Source organism: Anticarsia gemmatalis, chromosome Z (genome assembly GCF_050436995.1).
Source record: "Anticarsia gemmatalis isolate Benzon Research Colony breed Stoneville strain chromosome Z, ilAntGemm2 primary, whole genome shotgun sequence".
NCBI classification, from domain to species: Eukaryota; Metazoa; Arthropoda; class Insecta; order Lepidoptera; family Erebidae; genus Anticarsia; species Anticarsia gemmatalis.
The window spans coordinates 19,328,308-19,355,288 of NC_134776.1; the positions used below are offsets into that span (position 1 = coordinate 19,328,308).

Here is a 26,981-nt window from a genome sequence, read left to right on the forward strand (position 1 = left end):
CGAAATACGGGTGCCACAGGTTTAAAGTTAATGTTAGTTGTTATTATAAAGTTAGTATTGTAAACTTATATGTAAGTTAGTCACGGGTCGTTATCGGTCCGACGATGAAAGCAACTGAACGCAAAGTGCATAGAATTGATCGCAGCAACCTCTTAAATATGTGTACAGTAAAATACCTCCCTATGTTCAGGGCTGTGTTGCATACGAATAAAAAATAAGACAGAACGGTAATTGACCACTAAGTACTGTTTAAAATTTCATGTACAAGAGGCGTGGTTGCATTCGATGCTCATTTAATAGTACCTAGCCGTTCTAATGTTTGTTTTGCTGGTTGATTGTATTTGCTTATTGGTGCCCGCCAATTATTTTGTAGTGTTTCACTGTGTTAATGATACTGAGTGTTTTTTAAAGAGTTTGTAGATGGCCACGTGCCGCGTTGATGGAAGACGAAACGCCCCGTCTTGAGGCCGTACTTGAAATGGGTTCGATTATTAGTTGCGACAAGGTAATGGTCGTTGTTTATGCATTCGTAAGTTCGTTTCGTAAGGCATTTTCTTTGCATTCTTATTAGTGCTTTAGATGTAGGTATTGAGTTTTAGTTTCATGTTGTGTATTGTGCAAGTAAGTCGTTATAAGTGTTTTAAATACAGTGTTACGTCCTTATTTGTTGTATAAGTAAATGTAATGTCAATTTATTTGTGTTCCTTTTACAGATATTTGTACAATTATTCAGTGAAACGTAAAAAGTGGTACTAATTGAGTATAAATTCTTAGAAAAAGTACTCGATAGTAAAAGATTAATGTAAGCTCTTTAGCGTTTTCCTGAAAATGCTTATTTGAAAGTTTTTACGCGACATAATGATTCGTTTGTAAGAAATTTGTAACGATAAATATGTAATAGTGTTCAATGATTGATTGTGGTCGTCAAAGGCAAGTCGACAAACAAACCAATTACATTAAACATCGTCTTACCTCCCCCTTCACCTAGACTGACCGTTTGTAAAATACTTGTGCTTTTATTTGTAAATACATTGTTTTGTACAGTTTTTTTTTTCATTTAAAGCTTTTTACATCATTTTAACATTAAAAAAGTATTATACCAAGCTAAGCTATTAAAAAAAAACTAAAATAAATATTAAACTTAGACTTATTAAATTACTGTTTTTAAGTTTTAATATTTTTAAGTTAGTGTTTGGTTCACTGCCATAGCGTCGAGAGGTTGTGGGTTCGATTTCTACACAGAATAAATATTTGTGCGATCCACAATTAAAAAGCAACATTTTTAGATTCCTTCATGATCATATTTGGTGGCACAAAAGTGCTTGGTATGTGTCATCGATTTGGAAATATGATATTTTATTACCGCAGTACTAGTAGATTAGAAAGAGGCGAAAAAGAAGTACCTAAGTCAACGATTCCAAGTAAACTGAATAATAATTGCTTTCAAATTAACACATAATATTTTATTAATTTAACAGGTTTCTCCAGGAATTCCTACTAAATTGATAACAAGAATTTGCTTAAATATTTATCAAACGTAAAGACAGGACACGACTACTACTCAAAATATGACAACCTTATAGGTAATTAAAAGATTACTCTCTATCTGTCGCTTATCTTCTAAAATAGATTGTTTTGACATCGTTTCATTTTTAAACTCAATTTTATAGATTTTATTCGTTTAAAAACAGACATTTTGTTAAATCACCTATTTGTTTTAATGACCGCCACTCTATACCATCGCAATTATAGTGACTTAACATTTTTAAGTCGTCTAAATAATAATTTTCTATTCCAAAATAATTATACACCTAATTAAAAACCAGTAGGTATTACCCTTTAAGAGATCCAAACTGTAGCATCGCGAGCAACACAGCTACAAATATGAGGGCGCTCTAAGTGACATCTTCCTCGAACAAAACTCATTAATTATTTACACCCAGCCCTTTGGGCCGGCTGCTTAATGGCGTGACTAAATAAGGGGGGAGGCCCCACACCCCCCTTCCAAAACTTTTAATACCAAACGTTTGTTCAAAGAGTGCAGGTCTGAGTTAATGATTTTTGACTAAATTTTTCGGTAATCCGTTTCCGGGTTTCGTGCTTGCTGAGTGAAATGCGGTTTTTTGATTGTTCAGTTTGTTTTTGTGTTGAGTGTATAATGAAGTATAATAATGCCTTTTATTCTGAATTTTACAATGAGTGTTGGTGTAGTTTTACAGTATATCATGTAAGTCAGTGTGCTTTTTAGCAAAGGCTTCCTCTAGATAGTATAGGGAGGCATATTATTTATCTATGTAGGCTATTTATTTGTACATAGAAGTACCTTTTAGCTAGGAAGCTAATTAGGCTTTAAGAACTAATGAAAAACTCAAATAAATTCCTAAAAAAAGGAGACTCGCTGCCTAACTATTAAATTTTGTGTGAGCCCCGATTAGTTTTACAGTGATTTTAAGTGACAAAACACTATATTATTAACCAGAGCTTACACGAAAGGCAGTCAATATTTAAGAAAATAGTGCCCGCAACCGTAATTTAATTACGGGAAAAGACGTTACGTAGTTCAGGCTTAATATTATGCTAAAAAGGAGAAAATGTACTGCGTTGAAGATTAACGGATAATCGTTGAGTGCAGCTAAATAGGTAGACGCGAAACACCGCCTTGTGCATTAACAAACTTCACAGTTTTGACTTGTCGGACAACTTCGCGAATATTACTACAGCACAGCCAAGATATATTTATCTACACAGTTATTTACTTGAAGTTTCAGCTAAATATAAGAATTTTCAGCACACTACTGACGTGTATCATTTGGAGGAGTGTACCTAATTTCTATTTGTCACACATGTCACTCTTTTCTACTATGCGTCTGTCAATGTCAACTTCTCACACATTTAGCTCCAAAGTTAGAAATATCTAGACAAAATATTTCTGGAGAACGTAGCGTGAAAACGAGCAACAAAATGTCGGTATAAAATTCTAAATACCAAGTACATAAATATTTAAATGACATAATAAAACCGTACCTAATTCGTACCGTCTATTAACACGTGCAATTTTTCACACGAACGAAAAAACGATCTCATCCGACAATTACCGAAGCATAATAGTCTTCGAGAATTCAATCTGACGTAAGAGAATGAGCCTTAAATTCGTCGGACTTAAGAGAGAGCGAGACGGGGGTATTTAAGCCGGTCGGTTGCAGTAGGTTAGAGCGAGACGACTATAAGATTATGATAATGATAAAAATGCCTGTTAAGGGTGGCAGTGCTTACAAGCAATTTGAAGATATGTATTTAATGTTTCGGAGCGGAGTTGTCGGGAGGGGACCAAGAGGGATCTGAATTGATAATTGGGTGCACTCTATCGTTTCGGTTTTTAGGGATTTTCGTATTGAAGTGCCGAGTGACAACTAAGTTAGGCTTTTACGTAGGGTTGACGCTTCCCGATTCTCTCTGTGTAACAGTATGTGCTTTTTGGTGACGAGTGTATGTAAACGAGAAGAGATATGTGTTGATATGTAAACTGGGTTAAATACCTATGTTTTTAGAACTTAAAACCAACATAAAAGCACTGTTTTATCCTTTAAAATGTCGTATTAATCCATCATACAAACACCAATTACTTAGTGACTCAGAAATGAAAACAAGATCAAAAAACAAACAACAAAAGCTAGGCGGATGCCGTTTTCGCTGAATTTCCACCTTCCAGCTTAACGGTTTAAAGATATCGATATATTTCAATTGAAATAGGAATAAAAGTGACGCGTAAATCCGCCGTGAGTACCTGTTGCATAGATCATCAGAAATGTTCAAACATGTTGCAGTGGAATATGAATCTTGTATTTCTCGTTGATACCTATTAACTATGCAGGGAGTTTGTCGTCTGCCGCCAGTTAGGTCAGAACGCGTGATCTTAAGATGTCGTCATATTGAATTATAACTACGATATTTGATGTAAATACATTTTGATAAACGGAGATTTACTTTTCTTACCTTGTTTAATACAAAATACATTTAACTTATCATGTGCCACTGCTGGGCAAGTGTCTCCTCGCGTAATGTAGAAGGGTTAGGTATTGAGTCCACCACGCTGGCGAATTGCGTGTTGGAGATTTTGCACTTATTTATGTCTACTTTAAAATGCCAATATGATATTAATGATATATCAAACTGATCGGCAAGAGTACAGGAAAATCTTGGAACATATGTCATTAAACTAACTTGGGTAATATGGTAAGGATTTTTAAAACTGACTTGACATGAAATTGAAGACTTTTTTTAGATTAACTTGATGCTTATGTTTTTGCATTATGTTGTACTTAAAATGACTATACAACAGCAAAATTATGATAATTCGTTACAATACCCATTTATAGTAATCTAAGAACAATACTATTCAGTGGAATGCACTGGAAATGCAACCTAATCTCCAATAGCGTATAATTTCAGCATCCCTATAATACATAAAGTAAACACATAAGCCTGTATTTACCAAGCATTTACCGACATTTACCAACATTTACCAACATTTACCCAGTTTACCGGAATCGAATGCACACAGGTTTACCCCAGTTAATGCGAACGGGTAATCAGTAGGGATGCCATAACAATAACGGGTAATGCCTCTCATTAAGGAGCATTCTCGCTGCGACTACACTACCGGCGTACTCTGCTGGTCGTGTTGTGTAATGGAGAGATGGTTTCGTACTTTGAGCGGGATTTTGAACATAATCATTACGGTTTTAAGTAGGTAAATTGTAATGTACAAAAAAATTTGTACAGATTGAAGGAAGGCATAAACAGTTGTGTTAAATTTTGTCTAATTCTATTTCATATGTCCTATATGAAGTCCTATGGCTTGAATATATAGTCGGCCTGCAGTAGATAGTTTCATATGAAGCGGAGAAAGATATCAGATCTACACATTTTAGTACGTTTTTTATCATAAAACAACATTTACTGCCTCTGTGGCTCGGTCGGTAGTATATGCGACTGCGGTGCGAGAGGTCGCGGGTTCGAATCCTGGGTCGGGCCAAAAAGTCTTTTCTGAGATTTTCTGTTAAGAATTTCTTAGAGATTGCCCGGAGTTAGGAAGTTGAGGTCGAAGACCTCCGTGCCTCGGAGAGCACGTAAAGCCGTCGGTCCTGCGCCTGACCTCTCACTGGTCGTGTCGGTTATCCGTCCCACCAAACTATGAGAGTGATGGAATAGAGAGTGTACCTGTGTATTGTGCACACACTTGGACACTATAAACAAAGTCCTGCACAGATGGCCAGTTTCAATGAAACTGACCGCCGTAGCCGTATATCGGCTAGGAGGACATTATTATCATAAAACTCTTCGGTGTATTACAGTTGCGCTGTTTTATTTGGATTGTGTTCTCATTGTATGTCTCTTTTCCATCCTAAATATATAGGTCTAGTATAGTGCAACCATGGGGTATTTGGTATCTTCAAATGCATTTTATAACGTTAACTTTTCAGTCTTTCACGAAGCTAAAGTTTTAAGTTTCCTGAACAAAATACAACAAAACAAACCTTGAAACAATAGTAATTTGTATCAAACGTATTTAAAACACACATTCAGTGTGACGTGTTGATTGTTCGCTCCTTGACAGAGACCTGCAGTTGAGTACATAATAACCGCTATTGATTACTACTTACTACTTACATATAACCTAGATAATACTAGGAACCTTCGCCAGTACTGTGAAGTCACGAGCATGAGGATCTGCACATTGTCGTATTTTTAAACTCATTGACAACAATGAAATTTTTATTCTATATGATTCTAATAAGTGTAAGTACAGGTTCCGCTTGCGACTTCGTCCGCGTGAAAGGCTTTGCCAGAGTGGAAAGTATAGGTACTAGTTTTAAAACTATTTATTTACAAGGTTTAGTCAAAAAATATTTATATTAAACATTGGTTTCACTTTTAGCGCAAATAAGTAAAAAAACTTCCAATTATTCAAACTGTTATCATCAGTTGTCTGGTTTCCGCAGCAAAAGTGCTGCTATTTTTGGATGAAGATGACGATGTGTGAGTCGTCCAAGGGAAGAAAAATAAACCAAATTTGTGATTCAATATTATTTTAAAACCTCTTCGTTATCATGTTTGCGTTGCAAGAATCTTACCCCTTTACATATACAAATATATTTAGCTGAACAAAAACGAAAGTTTAAATTATCATAGATGATACATTGGGTTGAAAATGTGTCAGTGTGTACATATTTTTGCTGGCAACTGTACAGTGACGTCACAATTCTTGACGGACACCATGCAAGGTTTTAATAGTTAATTACATAAGGTGAAATGTGTTTTACGTATGTATTTCAGGCTTGTGAGGTCGTTTGAATGTCGACGTGATATTTCCTTTTTAATTATTGTTTATTGAATCAGAATAAAGAAGCTTTTTTAACTTTTGCTCATTTCCAGGTACCAAGTGGTGTTCTTTGCCTCCCCATATGAGAAAAGGGCGTGATTTTAGATACGTGTGTGTGTATCCTGGTCTCTTTTGGTAAGAGACGTTATTATGTACCTATGTAATCGTACTAATATTATAAATCCGAAAGTTCGTAAGTATGGATGCATGTTTGTTACTCTTTCACAAAAAAACTACAGAACGATTTTTTATAATATTTGATTCACTGATAGCTTATAACCTATAACACATTTTACCCTTAAATATCTTTTTAATCGAAGTCACGAACAAAAGCTAGTCTTAAACTAAACCTAACCTCAATTTTATCCCATAATAAAGCAGCACACAATACAACGGCATTAAGCAATAAAAATCGCAAGACAGTTCTCGTAATCGTCCATTGAATGTCCCGCCTTGCGTTACAAAATAACGTTACATTAGCGGTTAGCAGTAACCATTAATGTTATAGTAATTGTTATTGCTATTGCTCACTGAGTGCTTGCCTTTGCCTCAGACTCTATATACATTAGGGGAACTTTTGTATATAGGCGACTTTACATAAGTACCTATAATTACAGGGATTAGAAAATGTGTTAAGACGGTTTGAAAGTGCTTATAATGTATTCATTCTTTCTTTAATATAGAGAATTATAATAATATTGTATAATTTAATATCAATTACATGACGTGAAGATGTATGTATGTGAAGAGTCGAGGGAAGTTTGTAAGGATCGTATCAAGTGGCGTTCGCAAGTCTCTGCTTACCTCTAAGGTAAAAAGGCGTGATGTTATGTATGTATTATTAAATAATAAAAGAACGGCAGCTGGTTTCATTCTTTACTCTCTGCCTAACAGAATATAATAATTGTATTTAGGTATAGAATAAAATTTCTAAAATAATTCACCGATATTTAGATCGGAAAAAAATAATATCGTCCACTTGTATGTAATAATAGCCCAAAAGCTGATGAAACCGGTACATACACTTTCCAAAATTAATTGAATTCAGTTACCACAAACGAATTATTTTTGACATTTCAATTCCAAACACGTGTCCGACTTTTTAGTATTACATTTTTACTTCAAATAATTACTCGTAACAACTCATTACAAAAATATATTACGATACCCGGAAACTGTATTTTAAACCAAAACTATTATTAAATATGATTCCATATTTGAAAAATAATAAGCTAATAGCCTGCACATGACAAAAAAAAACTATTATTTTAACCCTTTAATTACTGGTTGGATATAATTGCAGCAATGAAAAAGAATACCATTTAATATGACTGTTTTAAAAACCTTTAGTTAATAGCTCATGTGACAGTCCCTCTTTCTTTGATTATAAAAAAAATATTTTGTCAATATGGCGGACATTTTTATAAAACATATTTCTAAGTCCGCCCGCCATCCGCGTTATGATTTTAAAATTGGCTATATTTTATTTCAATGTCATTTAATATTGATAAAGCCCGACACCTAGACTACTGTTTGTAAAATATATTTACGGATTTGTATCTATGAGAACGTAAAGCTTTTATAAAACGGACCTTGAAACAAACAACCGTCAGATTAAAAATAAATACAATTGGAATAAACGTTGCTGATATAAAAACAAACAAGCTACCGAGAATTATAATAATCGAATAAAACATCGCATAAAATATACATATCGTATATCGTTTACAACAATAAAGTATTTAAAAATACAGTCGCCGGTACATTTTACACGAACACGGGGACGTACAACTCGCGATCTATCATTATTCACACCACACCGCATTATTAACCCGGGAGCACACGCGCCTTTAAAACTTACACGACCACTCGCGTATAGAGCATTTTGCTCACGTTTTACAAATAACCAAAAATTACACAATTTATAGTATTTTTGTATATTTTACTGCTTAATTATAATAAAAAGAAAGTGATAAATCAAATCAAATATTTATTTTTAATATTTAACATTCGTTATACTATAATATTTGAATTACAAGAACAGGAACTAAATTGGCATTTCTTAAATGCACTTTTGGTATAAACTAAAAAAAATAAACTTTTATCAAAAAAATTAAGGTGTTAAAAACAAATCATTAATTTTCATCAAATGCACGAGCTTTACACACAAAGTAAAAGCATGTTCAGTGAATATTTTTTTTTTACATGTAATACATGTCTTTTTTGTCTTGCTATTTTTACGCCTTGGACAGATCGCGCAGATCGCACACCGCCAGGTTTCACATCCTCTGAAAAACCAGGTTCATTTGTGAATCTTTTGATAATTTGTTGAAGAGGATGAGAAAGATAACTGCTCAGTATAAGTGTTGTGGTCGCTCTGCTCACTCTCTCCATCACTTTCAATAAATTTGTTGTTTTTGTCTATCCATCTGTAAAAAAAACTATTATATTTGTATGTAAACTGCTTAATAAACTCATATTGCACCAGTATTCAACAATAAAATAAATATAAAGACTTTAAATAAGGTATAATACTGTAAGAAAAAAAAATAGCAATAAAAAATAATACTTACGCTGTTAGTCGCGCGATGAGCAAAATGCCGCGCGACGAGACTCGCCGAAACAAACCACCTCCCCTGAGCGATGGATGCACACTAACATAAAAAAACCGTTATGCACGGGACAGGGGAAGTATAAAACTCAGCTATTGGGCAAATGACACCCGTAGACAAATAAATCAATAAATTGCGAAAATTTTAAATTCACCGTGAGGGAAATGCTCATAGCGCGTGTGCTCGCGGGTTAAAACGGCACAGCAATTCAATGCATGTTCTTAGTGTCTCTAACGCCTGTTATAAGCGGAAAAACTGTTCAAACTATGGGAAAAATATAACTTCTAAACGTATGCTACGAAACAGGTGTATTATTAAAAGTAAGACCAGGAAATTGTGAGGATAAAAGAGGTTTATAGCGTGCTCTGAACTCATAAATACATTCTAACATGACTAGTTTCCCCGCGGGGATAGGCAGAAACTGTACGCCACAGTGTTGTGTACATACTTCTATACTGCGACAGTTATACACGCTAAGTATACAGCACAATGCTCTAACAAAGTAACCTATGTATTTAGTCTACTTAGTGAGCGAACAGTACGAGTGTAATGCCTCCATCAATATCAGTATCACACTCGTCGATATCGTCCGACAGACGTACGTTTTATAATATACAGTGATGCTATAATCCATTGAACGATCTCCGTGTATTTACGTTGTGTGGAGCGGCGAGGTACGCGCGCGACGCCACTGTTTTCCAAACGTAGTTACGTCGCCCTCACGTTCACGTTCTCATAGTACTACTATTTACACACGTAACCAGTACTATATTGATACCCAGAATTTCATACATTTTATTCTATACATTGTCATAGTTAAAATACTCTTCTACAATAGTCTCGTACCTATTACTTTATTTCACTTTGATATCAACCTTATTTTTAGGCTGCCGAAAAATTTTGACAGACAAAATTGATTAAACAAATTAAATATTCAAAGCCATTGAAGTCGTTATCGTCGGTTAAAAACCGACTACACCGACTGCGTCGACTAAAAAAAAGCGTAAAAATCACGTCTCCCAAACGGAGCGGATAGAAACAAGAGTAAGTTTGGCGCACGAAGCATTTCAGCGCATTTGGGCGGGCACGATCGATAGTGGGCGTGGCCGGGGACGCTGCGTGATCTGCGCCACCAGCTATAATTGATTGACAGAAACGAACTGACAAGCAGACGCAGCGTTCGCCTTTTTATTGCTGGGGAGGCAACTGGATTTAATTCCACGCACACTTTTTAGGGTTAATGCCTAGACAGGCGCGTGCTATTCCAACACCGAGCCGATTCACGGAATTCCATTTTCAATTTTAGAATTTCCAATTCGATGTTTCAATAATGAAAAGTTTTTCTGAGAATATATTTTTTTATTTTGGACTAAAAGGTCATGTTGTTAAACTGGATGCCAAAAATAAAAACCTATGAAAAGACAATCCTTTTTTAGCGTAAGTCGAGGTAAAATATAGATGTAAATGCTTAAATAACATAGGAAGGTATTTGTCGAAACAAATTGAGTGGAAACGTTCCCGTCTCGCGATAATTTAATCCTTAATGACAACCTTAAACTTGTAGAAAGAAATAAAACAAGTTGGCGGCAGCTGTCAGCCGTCCCACGCAACTTATAGGCCGTAGTACGACCAGTATATAAACATATATACATAGTAGTGGCACGCAGTGTTGCCATGGCCGCTTTATATTATTTTCAGCTTGTTTTTATATTTCACGTGGAAACTACGTTACTTATTATTTTTAGTTGGTGTCAATAATTGATATCGTATAGTTACATACACTAAACAGTAAATGTAATGGAACATTTAGAGAGTATAATTCAAAAATAAGCACAATGACATTCCTGATCTTTTTGAAACTGTTCTGAAGACACCGTTAATTTCTCAGAGTCCTTAATTAACTGTCTGATTTTATTTCAACAACTATGACAATTTCTTGACTACCTGAGAATTATTTTCAAAGTTCCTGAAGAAATGCTGAATCCCCAACCCGCACTCATTCAGCGTGGTGGACTCAAAACCTCTTCCTCTCATGGCGGAAGAAGTTCCGTGCCCAGCGACTATTTAGTGTGCCTCTGTGGCGCAGTTGATAGTGTATCCGACAGCTAGGTACCGAGTCCTGGGCTCGATACCCGGGTCGGGCGAATTGGTCTATACAATTTTTATGATAATATTTCCGTAGTTTGGTTAGTTGCCGGTATATGATAATAACTCATAACATGGGACTAACATTGGTAACGGCGTAACGCGGGTGTATTTCATCCACCTTCGGGCATAACAGACGTGATATTATGTACGTATCTATGACTATTCTTCCACAAAGTCAATATCAAACTTTGTTACAAGAACACATAGTTCTTTATCAAGTTTGTTCAAAGTGTCAGTATGTTTGACATATATCATTTTTATTAATCCTACCTTACAATGCACTTGTACAGAAATGACTTCCTGACAAATTACTCAAAAACAAAACTATTACTATTATCTATGATCCCGCCAAATTATATCCAAATCAATTCGTCTGGTTAAACTTGAAAGAAGAAACAAACAAAAACACTTCCCCATTAGTGATTATTTGTATGAATACTTAGTATAAATAAAACAGCTACCATTTTAAATTGTATTATTCTAATTTTGGAAACCTAAAACACATATAACCACTTTTAACATCGGAACGTACTTACTCTACGAACGTTGTTCCGATTCACTATAATTAGAAATATTCGAGCGGATTTATTAAAAGTTACTTATAACGAACGATTACGAGCGAAGCCAACGTCAGTTCTTGTTATATTTGAAACGTGAAATAATTGGAATTAAATACCAAATGTATAGCTTTTCATGTAACACTGTATTCGCTAATTTATAGATATTTAATTTCGTTATAGTTGTGTGTTATCTGTGGTCTAAATGCGGTAAGCTTTCGATAAATTTATGTTTAGTTTGCTATTTCTATTTTTAGTTGTTTAGTGGAATATATATGTAATTAAAAATTTAATTCATAATATATTGGTTTGAAAGATAATATAAATAATTCTCCATTTTATTTTTCGCAATCACAGACAAGACATAAACTTTTTACTAAATTGGCGGGAATGATTGTGACCATAGACAAGTGAAGAAACTGCTAACCATAAACAAAGGAAAATAGAGACCTACTTTTTGAAGAGTCAGGATTCTTTTTTGAGAATAAATCAAGTTATTTTAATTCAGACAGATACATATGTTCTAAATATTATATTTTAACGCCGCCTTATAGTCCTGCCATGCATAATATCGACGTCCAACGTAAAATGACATCGCTGTAATTAAAATGATTACGGAATTTAGCCTGTATTCAATATAATTGCTTCGTCGTAACCTGCATGTTACCGTTTTACCGGAAAATCTAATATTCTCGGTTTGTTTGAGCTTTAACTTCAATTTTATGATTTCACCTTTATTCATTAAAACTAGTAAATAGGGGTTTTGTCTTTTACTTTCTTTAACTTTTTCATCGTTCTTTCCTTTAAAGAAACATTTTTAGAAAATATACGTATTTATGGAAATTTTGTATATTATTATGTCCATGTTCATGAGTAAGGAGTTGATGAATGCGGATAACAGGATAAATCTGATCAGCCTGACAGAGAAATAAACTTCTATGTGTACTACATTTTGCATGCATCTTCATACGCGCGATAGCATTTCCCGGGGTAAAAAGTATTATGGATTTATTCTGGTTATAAACTATCTGTGTACCAAATTTCATTAAAATTTGATCGTTAGTTTTGACTTAGTGGTGGGGTCGAATCCCACCCGGGACAAATCTTTCTGTGATGAGCACGAATATTTGTTCTGAGCCTGGATAATATGTATCTATTTAAGTATGTATTTAGAAGTATATAAGTATGTTTATCAGTTATTTGGTTACCATAGTACAAGCTCTGCTTAGTTTGGAATCAAATGACCGTGTGTGAGTTGTCCAACAATATTTATTTATTTATTTATTTATCTAAATTTCCGCATGAATAATATTAAAGAATAATGATAATTCTTTGATCTGTTTTCCTCATTTTATTCTAGTTAACCTTTAAGTCGTATTCAAGTTTCCTTATACAAATATTCAAGGCGTCAGTCAGTCGTTTAGTCAGTCAGTCAGTCAGTCATGTGTCTGTCTTATATTTATATTAGAGCTTGAGCGTATTACTTATTTATGATTCTTTCACGTGAAGTTATTTACGCTATTAGGACGTGCAAATTTAAATCAGTACTTTTATATGCTGAATTAAAATGATGACTTCATTAAGTGTGTGTACTACAGAGATTTAAGGTCTCTACTTTAAAATAATTATTAAGAAATAAGGAAGTGTTATTTTCAAAGTCGTGAACACTTTCAAAAATTTTTTGATTTTTTTTTTCTAATTGGTTTTCATGTCGATCAAATGATATTAGGATTTAATGGAATTTCGATTGGCGCTAACTTAAAAAAAACTCATCCCTTAACTCGAAATTTAGGTATACTAAACTGCTATACCCTTTAAAACGTAAATAATTATAATACATAGTATAAAATTAATACAGCAACCAATCAAACACCAATCATACTAAAACGCAATTCAAGTGCAATTCTAATGCAATAAGCACTAGTACTAATAAACAGCACTCGTGTTGTCATACGGTGAGATACGATCACACCACGCACGTGGCCACCCTAAACCAACACTCTTCACAAAATTAGCCACAAATACCCTCCATTAATTAATAAAAACACCTGATGGTACACCGTAAAGAAAAAACCACTAAAATCATAACATATGCGTGTAAAATATTGGGGCTCATGATCATTATCGAAACTACCTGTGCACTTGACAGTGTTGCGAGTGCCGGAAGCCGGGGTGAATCCGGCCAGCGGTCACGTGACCGTACCGGCCGGCGGCCATCTTGTTTAACTACGCACTTCCGGTGCGGGCGCACCGGTTGCAAGTGGACAATCGTTTATTGATTCCGTTTTTGAATTTGTTTGGAATGTGTGCTTTGTTGCGTGTTTGTTGGGACGTTTCGATTGTGATGAATATTGAAGTAAATCAAGTAGCGTTACCTGTTTTACTAACGAAAAGGGCGATTTGGTGAAACGAGGGAAGCCGTTGCCCAGCAGTGGGACATCGTAACAAGCTAGAAAAACTTTTCTTCTAAAAAGTTCCCGCCAAATTGATCTTATAAATCGCAGTGGAAGCCGCTGCAAATCATCCATTGTTTATCTAAAAGGAACGGACACCCAAAGACCCTTAGCAAAACGAACTTAAAACAAAGTTATAACCCAAGAATGGGATGAGAAAGGATTTGGAGGGAATCCCGCGACCGGTTCGATCCCGACAGTTATGAAAAGGCGAGAGTTAGAAAAAAAAGTCACCCTAAGCCCGACCTACGGGAAACCTCAGAACACTTGCGAGGAAAAATATTTTCTTAGATACAAAACAAAGTTATATTTACAGTTATTATGAACCTTATTCCTTTACAGTTAAGGTTGAATGTTCTCTGTCTTGTGTGAGGGTTATTTGTGTCTTGTGTCGTAGGGGATGTCAACGGTGTTTCTGTCGACGACTATCAATATCAACCCTCTGACGTATGGGGTGGGAAAGGCATTAAATCGATAAAATTCGTTGAACAGTTACTTAAGAAAGTTTCGACAAGTTTATTGGTATTATTGACGTCCCGTCGACCAAGTTAAGTGTTATTGTGAATTGGCTTTACTTTTTAATAGCTCAGATGATTTGTAAAGAAATTGTTTGATAAGTTTTTTAGTGACTGTTTGTAACTTTAAATAATCTTTAATTTTAAAATAGTTCGTAAACGCTCTAGAACTTGTCTTTTAAATGTTTTTTTTAATCGTCTTTGTTGAATAACACAATGGATAAAAGGAAAAAGAACACTAAAATGGTACAATTAAAAATCAAAACTCATATCATGATGATATAAGAAACCTTTAAAGGCTGAATTGCTCACTACCTATTTAAATCTATGAATACTTGAAAACCTTAAACTAATCAAACGATGGTCTTGAAAATAAAGTATCTTTAAAAAAACCTTTTACACTTAATATTAGTTAAATAAAATAAAGAATCCTTATGAAAACTGTCACTGTTCCGGCCACGTGTCAAAAGTCTGGTGTCCTAACTAACACTATATGAGACAGCCATTTAATTTTAGTTAAACGAGAACAGACAACCAAGGAGTATTACTAGTATAGAAACACAGGAAACAGTTGTATAATTCCCAAGTGGACATTATCGGAGCATTATATACAATACATAGTTTTACATAAACAGTAGTTAATGTAACTGAATGTTCAATGTGACCAGCTAATTAATATGTCGATACGCGAGATCCGGTGCCGGCCGGTAGTGACGTCACAGTGGTTTCGCGCTAATATTCTAGCAGACTACGATATTTGTGGTTATTGACGAATGTAAAGAAATTAATTATGGAATTATTGGTAGCTTTGACCCATGACTTTGTTTGCATAGGCCTCATTATCGTAGTCTATGTGTTAGTCTGGTAAATACATTATGACACTGACATTTTCATAAAAATCTGTTCAGTCGTTTTGAAGAAATTGAGTGGCAAATATTTATACAGACATCCAAACTTTCCTATTTTTTTGTAGTATTAAAATTATGTAAAGATTAGTCCTCATCTGAAATTAAATAGAAAAATCATTTCCGAGATGAAGATAAACTTATGGGTAACCAAGCTATACGCTGGGCTACGTAAGGAGTGCTTAAATCAAAATTAAATTCATATTTTTTTGATGAAAGAATAACAAGTGTACATCTATCCATTCAAACTTTTGTATTTAATTTTAATAGTATTAAAAAAAGAAATAAAATAAGGCTTGAGTACGTTTTCGTTTCTGGAAGGCTGTTTAGGAGGTTCCGTGTCCAGAATATATTCTAAACATTGTCTGATTACACCAACATCCAATTTAAATAGCTTGAAAATGTTTGGAATATCCAGATACGTAAAAATAAATTGTAAATTATTCCCTGTGGAGGTTTTTACAAAATTCAGTATAAAAGACATCAACGACATCTCTCGTTATTGCGAATATTTTACATGACTAAAGCTTTTAAATTTTTGTAATGAGTTAGACTTATTCCGAAAATTATAAACAATTGAACAATATCAAAATTTATGAAGGAGGGCGTTGACCGACTGTCTACTCGCGTAAAAATGTATATTTAGTGTCTGCTGTAATTCAGGTTAGAATATCCTTCTCCATGCAAGTTGATTAATTCAGTTCTAAATATCCTTTTTTCATTAAGTTTCTAGATCTGAACGATTGACCAAATGGATTGAAATGGATGGAAAAAAAGCTTAACATTGATTAACACTTAACTTTGAAGAGAGGTATCAAAATCATGCTTACAAATCAACTTTAAACATGGAATCAAACTACAGACCTACCGACCACTGTCACTTATGTATATATGTATACTCACATACATATATACATAGCGGTAGGCAGAGACGCGACCTAGTACCAGGCTTACACTTCCTTTACGACGGTCCTTTATGACAAGATGTATCGATATAAATCACTCTTGAAATATATCAATAAAAATATTAATATATATATATATCAGCTTAGCCTTTGTTCCAAACTATGTTGGAGTCGGCTTCCAGTCTCACCGGATGCAGCTGGATACCAGTGTTTTACATGGAGCGACTGCCTATCTGACCTCCACAACCCAGTTACTTGGGTATTAACACGATACCCTTCGGTAAGACTGGTTGTCAGACTTACAAGCTTCTGACTACTAGCTGTTAACGACTGTCAAAGATCTTCGAAAATGACAGCCGGGATCCACAATTTAACGTGCCTTCCGAAACACGGAGGAACTCGATATGTATAAGATGGACACCCATCCACGGAACAACCTCGGCAAGCGTAGCTTAACCTCAGAGATCGATCCGTACGGCTGTGGTAAACCAAGCCACGAGCTCAATAAAAATATTAAACAACAATCAAAAAGTCGAGAGTAGGAAGGAAGGCTACTCATCAGTGGTAGAGTCGCGTGTCTACCACCGGAAGTATTCCCCTCGCGGCGGGCGCACACGTGCGACTAATTATCGTACGATTTTTAATCGCGAGCCGTCCCTCGAGGACGTCGCGGTCGTTTCACAATATGTTATGCATGTTGTTTTAGAGGGACGTGTGGATATTTTGAAGGTGTAGTGGATTTTGTTTGAAGTGTAGTGGAGAAATAAGTTTTAGGTGATTAAACGATGTGTGTGATATTCAGACTTATTGCACAAGATTCTATTTCTAGAAGCGATTTGAATAAATCGATTTATTGTTATAATATTTTATCATGAAATTCAATTACTAGATGCTTTTCCGCACACATAATATAGTTTAAGTTACGAGTTTTTTGTGTATATGCAATTCCATTGCATGATTATTGTTTTTAGAGTTTTATATGCGAAGAGGAGAATTGAAGCACTATTACAAGGATTCGTCTGTCCGTCTTTCCTTCACTAATCGTAAAAGCAAGACGGTAAAATTTCAATTCCTTTTGCAACATTGTCATGTAGTTAGTAACTTACTTACTTACTTCTGAGCATGGATGTCAATTTATCTATATAAGTATGTATTTAGAAATATATAAGTATGTTTATCAGTTATTTGGTTACCATACTACAAGCTCTGCTCAGTTTGGAATCAAATGACCGTGTGTGAGTTTTCCAATCATACTTATATTTTATTTATTTACTACTGTGATAATTCTCATTAAACATTGAGAACAAAAACCTCTCATAATGACATCTATTTTAATAACCTTCCACAAATATTTCGCGATCAAAATCTCGTAAAACATATTAAAGTACTAGTAAACTTAAAATATAACAGGAGCAGCGGACACCTGAGTACTAGTGACTGTCAACACGACGGCCGGTGTATTTCTACTGCACTATTTCTAGTAGCGTTTAAATAGAAGACACTGGCCGCAGAAATGTACAGAACATTATTATCGCTGTAACTGCCTACTTGATTGCCATTTGTAGGTTTAATATTTAAAAAGAAGAAACTGATTTAGAACTCTTTTGCTCGTGGTTGATGCTTGACATAATCATATAAGCTTATCGTGTTTGTAAAGACGTTGATGGGTAATTGGTGGTATCACTATCGTACATAATCACATAAAATCACGCTATTTTCATTTAGGGATAGACTGAGACTAAAAAACACCAATTAAACTAACAAAAAACCAAAAAACTTCTACTTTGGCAATAGTATTTAAATCACGCCTTTTTCCTATAGGCATAGACTAATGAATATCAATTGGTATGGTCCTAATAAACTTGAACTTTGGCAACCATTTTTTTTATTGTCTTATTATGACTCAATAATTTGGCATTAAGTAATTTTTGTTATAGGTCATAATTTAGCAGTATATTTCTCAAAAACTGCTACCTGCACCGGTAATTCATAAATTGAATGATTGAAATAAGCATAGCGTGTAAAGGTACTAGGTTTGTTTCAAATTACATTGTAACCGAGTGCAACAGTAAAGGTCACTTTCAAATCATTTATTCATATAGGTTGAGTACTGACTATGTCAAAGTCATGGGTAATAAACCACATAGGTTGTAGAACCAATGAGAAGAACTGGCAATCAATTGTAAAATTTAATTTTATACTAACCCCTGGTTTCTGAGGTACATTTAGCGGTAGTTTATCTATTCAATAGCATAAAATTCATACAAAAAAACACTATTGAATAGATAAACTACCGCTAAATGTACTGAGAATTCGAGGGTAAGATTTTTTTTAATTTTCTTTATTGTGATAGCCGATAATAATAAATAAGCTATGTTTAAAAAACCGCTAACTCTATTATATATGTACATCATATTACAACAAATCTTTATCTTAAATATCAAATATTAATTTTAAAACAAGCATTCAACTATAACTGTTAATAGTGTCATCAAAAACCAACCAAAATATCGTCTTATTGAAACCACTTTGTCCGAATCCGCCCAAATTAGTCCACCTCTGCTTTTAGCCTTAAAATTAGGCCGCCCAATTTGTTTCAGGTCGACTCCACACGTATATTGGCAAATGTCGGAGTGGCAAAATATTAATTATTATCTCGCCGAATAGAAGTAGCTTTCATATTTGATTAGAGTGAGCCAATTTAGAAATATACCTGTTTGAGGTTTGGTTAGTTCTTGATTTTATTTATGACAGATTTAGATACTTGTGGAGCAGAAGTTTGGGGTTATAAGTTTATGGTAACCAGTTGCTTTTAATGGTTGATATTCTATGAGTGGGTTGAGCATTTGGTGCGAGTATTTCATACATGGGTAACCGTTTAGGGACATTTTAGTTGATTGATTCTGTGCCTCACAAAGTATATTTATGCAATTCAAAATTAAGATAACTGTCGTAACCTATTTTAATAGCTTTGATAGCTTGGGTAAACTGGGCACTGGTTTAACAAGTAACTACATACAGTATTTCAACTGTGAAAACTTGTAGTTGGCCTTATTTTGGCTATGTTTTATGTTCAATGTTTAGCTGTAGTTTTCTATAACAATACAATAAAATAAAGTAATGCTGTGGACTAAAACAAAGAAAAGGGGGGGTGATTTTGTCGTTCGTGTGAAAGAACAAACAGTGTGGACGTAATGCAGGAGGTAAGTAGTATCGATACAGACGCAAACAGTCAGCTATTTATAAGCTAACGACACAGAGGCCGCGAGTAAGGACGACGGAGACTCTCGATCAAGTACGAGGTTACAAAATGTGAAGTAAAACATATCCCTACATCCCAACTATATATTATAAATGTGATAGTAAATCTGTCTGCCCGTCTGTCTATTTGTCTGTCGGTTACGCTTTCTCGTCTTAAATATTGAACCGATTTGAATCAAATTTGGTACAGAGATAGAGCTGATTTTACGAGACATACATTTCATCGCGACAAAAGGGGTAGATAGATTAATTCTTTCCTAAGTCACTAAACCACGTGGACCAAGGCGTGGACAAAAACTAATAGGTCTATATGAATGTGAATGATTTCTTCCATAAATAGAGGAAATACTTCGCTACAAATGTATGACGTTTGAAGTATAGATGACCTTGGTAAGGAATGCATTAAGATGGCCTTAAGAAGCTCCAAAATATATCTGCTCATAAATAAATTACCAATCAAGCTATCTTTCCGCAGCCTATTTCAAGATGGAAGCCAATTAAGATCATCAGACAGTTTGAATGACCTTTGCTAGATTTACTGCAAGAAAGATAATAATAATTTAAAATAATAAGGGAGGGGTCAGATCTTTAGTCCACGCTGGCCAATGCTTGTTTGAGATTTTGCATACCATCAAAGACTTGTTAAACAGCTCTCAGGTATACATTACGATGCTTTCTTTCATCGTTAGAACAGATCATAATTGTTTCTAATACACACAAAACTTATGATATATAGCGTATATTTTCCAAAGAAAAATAATTATATTTCTAAGACGTACCTTCTAAGACGCCTTAATAACTATATCTTTATCTAACAGTTGAGACATAAGCCTGCATTAATACATAGCCGGGCTCAGCACTAAAGCCGCTAATCCTCACAAATCCATGTCATTACAATCTCAAGCGAAATCTAAGCGTATCGACTCCCAGCGCAATAAAACAAAACTATCAGCCATTGGAAAATGAACCTTAGAACTATGTAAAAAAGTTGGTTTTAGAGTAATGGTGTGATAGAGTAGGCGGCCGGCAAGGAAGTTGGAAAGTGTGGCCAATAAAAGTTTGTCCAATCAAGTGGAGATGGTTTACGCCAAATGCCAGTTAGCAGTGGTCGTTCAGGTGGCAGCAACTTGTGTTGTGTGGCTAAAGCTTCCCAAGTTTCCTTGTGTATTGATAGCTTGCGAGTTCATTTACAATTTTAGTGCAGCGGTTTTGTACTGCTTAGTGTAGAATGTAATTTACGTGAAATGTTTGTGATAGGAAAGTTGGCAACATGAGTTTCGAATTTTAAGTTTAGGTTGTATTCTTCAAAGATTAGTCTGCGATACTACGAGTCCAACCTGCGCCGAAACGTCAAGCATTCTAAGATAAAATGTGTGTTCGTGTTAATTCCCGTATTTTTTTATTGTATGTGAATAATTGGTAAGCCGGTTTTTAAAGACTAAAAAAGTTAATTTAAAAACGGCTTAGCAAAGAATCAATAGCCATTCAAACCGATATTGCCAGAAGCATCAAAAACATTTTATTTTCGTCAAAAGCCGCTCGCTTTTGGATTACAGTTTAAAAAGTACGCAACAATAAAAAAAGAAAGGAAGCCGGCTGCCACCGATATGTCATCGTTTGTCTTTCTGTGAGCGATATTCTCTGAAAACAATGGACAGATTTCAGTTCAGTTTTTGGCGATATTTTGACAGATTATTGAGGATTATTCGTATGTGTCTAATCTTGGAATATTGCTGTTACGAACTGATATTTCGGACAAATGCAGCCGGTATTTTCCAACCCTGAAGCTAGAATTAAGGGAATGCTGTAAGCTTGGATTAATAACGATATCTTTTTTTGTCCTCTGTTTAGTGTTCGATTGTGCCGATATTTTACTGAAACTTGCTGCGTGGAGACTTTTATTCTATCTCTTTTGTAACTGTCTTTTCAAACTTTTAATATTATATGATGTATTTTTAGACGACAGTTATTCAACTTCTGTACTATAAAACGGCTATTTATCTACCTCACTGATAACTCTCTTAGCCATCAGTGTAAAAGACAGTCTGGGATGTTGACTATTTACATTGTTGTTGGCAGATATTATTTATTTCTTAAACCAAAAATCATCGAACATTGTCTTAGAACTGTACTGCGATTCTCTACAGTCCGTCCTGTCGAGTATTGAAAGTTTGACATTTAAAATGTACTACCAAAATAGTTCCTACGATACCCGCTACAAGCGCTGGATCAGAGTTTTACAAGATTTCTCGATAACTAGCCGATTGTCGGTAGTTGATAGTAGTGCTCGAGTTACTATTTTGTTTGCTTAAATTTTCTCTTGGTCTACAATATTTGTCGATAGTGACAGAGTATATATCGTGCTACTGTTTTGCCCGCTTTAATTTTCTCTTTTTATTCCTTCAATATTCGTTCTATTGTTTATGTCACAGTAGACATTGAAGAGTCAAAGTAGCTACTTCACGAGCATTTACTGCAACTTTTAGAAGGCATGATGATTCCGCCCTTGACTCATAGATAAACGTCCAATAAACGATTCAAATCGTTCAGTAGTTGGACCGACAGTGTAATGGCAACGATTGAAGACATTCTATCGCAGTTTAAGTTGAATAGTTTTGATTTAAAGGTAATTGAGCGAGGTTGGAGTTTAACTTTATATTTTCAACCTGATTTCAAGTAAGTATAAAGCTGGGCAAACATTATTCGTGGTGCAGTGGTTAAGATCGCAACGCCGCTTCCACACGTTGGGAGTTCGTAGGTTCGATTCCCATACGGAGCAGTTATTTTAGCGATCCAAAAATAGTTGTCTCGGGTCTGGCAGAGTCCGTTGTTTGTACGGTTGTTAAAGTCCCCGCGACACTAGAGCAATTCTTAATGCGAGAATTGTTTTGAGAACACAGCGGAACCCGATATGTGTACAAGATGGTCATTGGTCACCCACATACAAAACAGCCTCGGCAAACAAAGCCTCAGAGATCGATCCTTGCGGCTATTGTTACTTAGCCACGAGCTGTTACTTTAACTAGCAGATAAATTATCTGTCACTTATTTTAAAGCTAAAAAATGGTCCTTAATTTTGTAACCACATTACTATGGAAAGCTTAATTAATTATCCATTTAGTTTTAATAAACGGAAAACTTATTTAAAATGCTCGATCGAGCGCTAAGCTTAAAACATAAGCTTTAAAAACGACAGCGCACATTAACAGCTGCAAAATAGAGTGAGCACTCAGGATTAAGTTTTACTCAGATATTATAAATATGGAAGTTTATTAGTAACACTCGGTAAACTAACGGTTAGCGGTTACTGAACACGAGGGTTTTGTTTTGATTCCCGGGTTGTTCAAAGTGTTATTGGGCTGTATAATCTTGGTTATGTATAATACTTTGGTTAAGTGCCTTGTGCCTGACTATAGGACTAAGGTTGTTACGTGTGGCTATCTACACCATACACCTCTGCCTATACTTTGAGTGTAAGGAACACGATGTTACAAAAATATGTACTTTATTTTTTTTCTTTCTTTTTTGGATGCAATTTGCATTCCCTCAATACATGAATCAAATATTTATTAAGAGCATGCAAAGTTCCCAGCCCGCTCTTGGCCAGCGTGGTATACTCAAGAACCTCTTACTCAGCAGGCCCTTGCCCAGCAGTGGAACAGTAAAGAGTGAAAAAAAAATCTTCAAATAACTGCCATTTCAAAACGTTCTCAATTTTCCACGTGACGTTATCATTAAAACCCATTTGCCATACATATTTAATAACCAAATAATAACTTTAAAATTGATCGCCTAAAATCAAAGCCTTTTATTTCAATTAATTTTCACTTCGCATTCTCAAATGCCACAAGAAGCAATGACCAGTAAATCGTTAAATACATAAAGCATAACTAACCATCAACTCAACGTTGGAATAGGAACCTTACGGTTATAAGAATAAAGTTGATTTTGGATTGTCAATGAGTTGTATTATAAGTTGTTTTCTAATCGGTAACACGTGGTATAAAGCAGTCTTATCAACAAGACTATTAATTTGAACTGTGACCTATTGGAGGCTTAAAGCCACGTGGACGAAGCGGAGGCGTGGCGAAGGCGAAGCGTTCGTGTATTAATTTGTAGGAAACGTATCTTGGTATAATTGTTGTAGAGATTTACAGTGGTCGAAGAAAAATTTGCGAAATTTTAGGCCAGTGTATGAAGCTTTTCGAAAATTAATGTATATGGAGTGTTCTTAAAGAAAACTGCGATATTTTTTTCTGGGTTTTGCATCGAGTCTGTTGGACGAAGTGACAACGTGAAATGAGTCTGACAAACCGTTAAAGGACAACTAGTAAGAAAAGGAAAATAATTTTGACACAACATTTTAAGTCAATATCGTTCCAGATTTCTAAATTATCATACAAAGTTAGCCCTCTATTTAAACCAAGCTACTAACACCATATCTAACCAACTACCAAAAACCTAAACCCTGCCCAGTAACCTACAAAAGATGACCCCATGGAGGAACCCTTTACGTTTTGTAGAAATACAGTCGGATACAAAACTCGTTTAACATCTTTTTATTTTCAATACCTGTGTATTACGCTAAGTAAGTAAGTATTTCGATCAATTTCAGGTGAAATTGGGTGGTTTGAATTAAACATTTCAAAGAATGTCAATTTTTTTGAACGTGAATATAAGCAGCGTGAATGAATGTAGAATGATGAATAAAATTGACTATACGGACGTAAATGGTAACGCTGGAAGGAACGCACTAAAAAGACATGCACAGATCATATTGGTGGTGTCTTGTGAAAAAGTCAGGTGCGTAGTAGTCGTAACCGGCGGTCCTGTATGACAAGATGTATGGATGTGAATGAAGCAAGGGAAGTTTGTAATCGTACCAAGCGGCGTTTTCTGGTCTCTACCTACCTAGGAAAAAGCATGTTTTTATGGAAAACATATTGAAATTCATGTTTTGAATAATACATAGTCATTGAATAAAATCTTATAACTTGGTATTTACTAGTCCCGAGGGGTACGTATGTGCAATGCAAGCAGTATTTACAGTTTTCTCTCCACCCCTATGTGAAGAAGGCATGATTCTTTATGCACCTAAGTAATATAAATATATGCTGCAGGATATTTTCGAAAGATTGAATATATACGACTTGTGTGTCTGTCTGTACAGTAATAGTGTCCGTGCGTGACCGACCGTGGGACCCGCAGTATGGCCCCATGTAACCAAACCAGTGTAATCAGCGCTCCTATAATTTACCTCAACAGGCGACGCTTGTGTTATCATACCAGTATGGTGCATTACGAAAATATTCTATTTCCATTTTGTTTATTAAAGGGTAAATAAAACCAATAATGAATATTTTTCTCAGGCGCAGATTGCACTAAGGTAATATGAGGTTTGCACAATATAATTGGCCTTTAGTGTTTATATTGTGCAATATTTTTGACAGGTTAGAAATAAGATGGCGTTAAATTTTCTTAAGCAAACTTATTGTGGGGCAAAGAGCCTAAATTTGCCCCGTGTTAATTAAAATTAAGACCTCAAGTTATTGTTGTAGAAGAGTATAAACACGCTCCGTATTTATTAAAATTAGCCTTAAGTAAGTTTGACGATATCTATTCTAATTCCTAAGGTTAGAGTATCTAGTCGGAAATTGTTACTTTTTATTTTCAACGTCAAACACTTGCGTGGGAGGTACCCTATACCACTCGGCTATGACTACTCTTTAAATAATTAATAATTTAAAACATATGAACATGAATGGCGTTACTTTTATCTTTGAATGCATTGTAAATAACATATAAATAAACCAAACGGGCAATAATAAAATTGTTTATTAACCATGAAACTACAGTCACAGTCATTTAATTTCCCAAAGTGATTTGTTTGACGTCAGTGCTCCAACTAGGTGCTAACTATTAATTAAATATCAACATGACATATTTTCATCGACAATCGTTTGCACAGATCTAATAATTGTCACGATTTTTATACATTGTCTATGCTATATTTCAACAAGGATATTAAAACAGGTTTTTTTGAAAAGACAGCTTTTACGCTTCCATTTTTAATGCATTCGATGTTAATCGATATGAAATGGATAAAAAGTCAGGATTTTAAGCCATTTCTGTCCCACTTCTGGAGAAATGACTCCTATCCCGAACATAACTCAAAATAACACAGGATTTTAACTTGTAATTAAGTATGGGACAGAGACTTTGCATCCTATCAAAAACTGTTTTAAAAAACAATCAAGCGTGTGAAATTTTTTCATTAAGTTTCATCGTGAAAACTTATATTAATTACATAGGAAGCAAATGTTAAGAAAACTTCGATTTAGATGCTTTTAAAATTAATTATTAAGTTCTTAATTTGTTTATTACCACCCATATTAATAAAAAACTGAACAATTCTGTACTATAGTAATACACATGCAGAACAACTTCATATAACCTAACTACATTCCGTCCGCAAACTTTTTAAAAAAGCAACTAAAAAATAAAACACCGCTTCATATTTCACACTGACGTAATAACATCGAAAAGGCAAAATCATATTGGAACATAAAATCCCATGGAATTATGTAAAGAAATTGGTCAAAAACCCTTCTTCGGCCTTCACCGGGAGGTCGGAGACTCGTAAAAATGATAACTCATAAATTTGTACATAAAAAATATGTAGATACGCTAATATGCGGCTGGCTCGAGAATCTGTATGAATTATTCTATATTTAAAATCATCATCGACCCTAAGTTTTACGGGATTTTTACGACTGGACCCCTCCGTGCGTGTTTCTATTCGGTCAACAAATCATAGACTAAAATAAAATATGTCACACAGATAAATAAAATATTTTCTAACACATGCTCTTAAAATAGGATTGGCAGAAAAATTACAATAGGAAAAAAACAAAATTATATCTTAGCATATTATTATCGTTGTAATTTTTAAAATAAAATTACCATAGAGACTGGATAAAAATATTAAATTTTAGGATAAATAATGCTCATATAATAAACTGTTCAAATGTAATGTAATCTGTCTATAGCTTTATTTTTAAACTTAAAACTAACTATTTAATAAATGATTTATTAAACAGTTAGTTTTAAGTTTTGCGTAATACTCCCATCACCGAATGCCGGCTAGCTACAATTGATTCAAATAATAATAACTAAAGAAATCTTATATTTCTTCTTTTATGAGGTTCAATAACAAAAAAATGAAAATACTGGCCATTAGTTG

At 34.6% G+C, this 26,981-nt stretch overlaps 1 protein-coding gene across 1 annotated transcript in view; it reads right to left on the bottom strand.

The window, feature by feature from the left end:
- acj6 (abnormal chemosensory protein 6) overlaps nucleotides 1-26,981 on the bottom strand; it is a 71,785-nt gene that overhangs the window by 24,431 nt on the left and 20,373 nt on the right. The gene's annotated exons all lie outside the window — the stretch shown is intronic.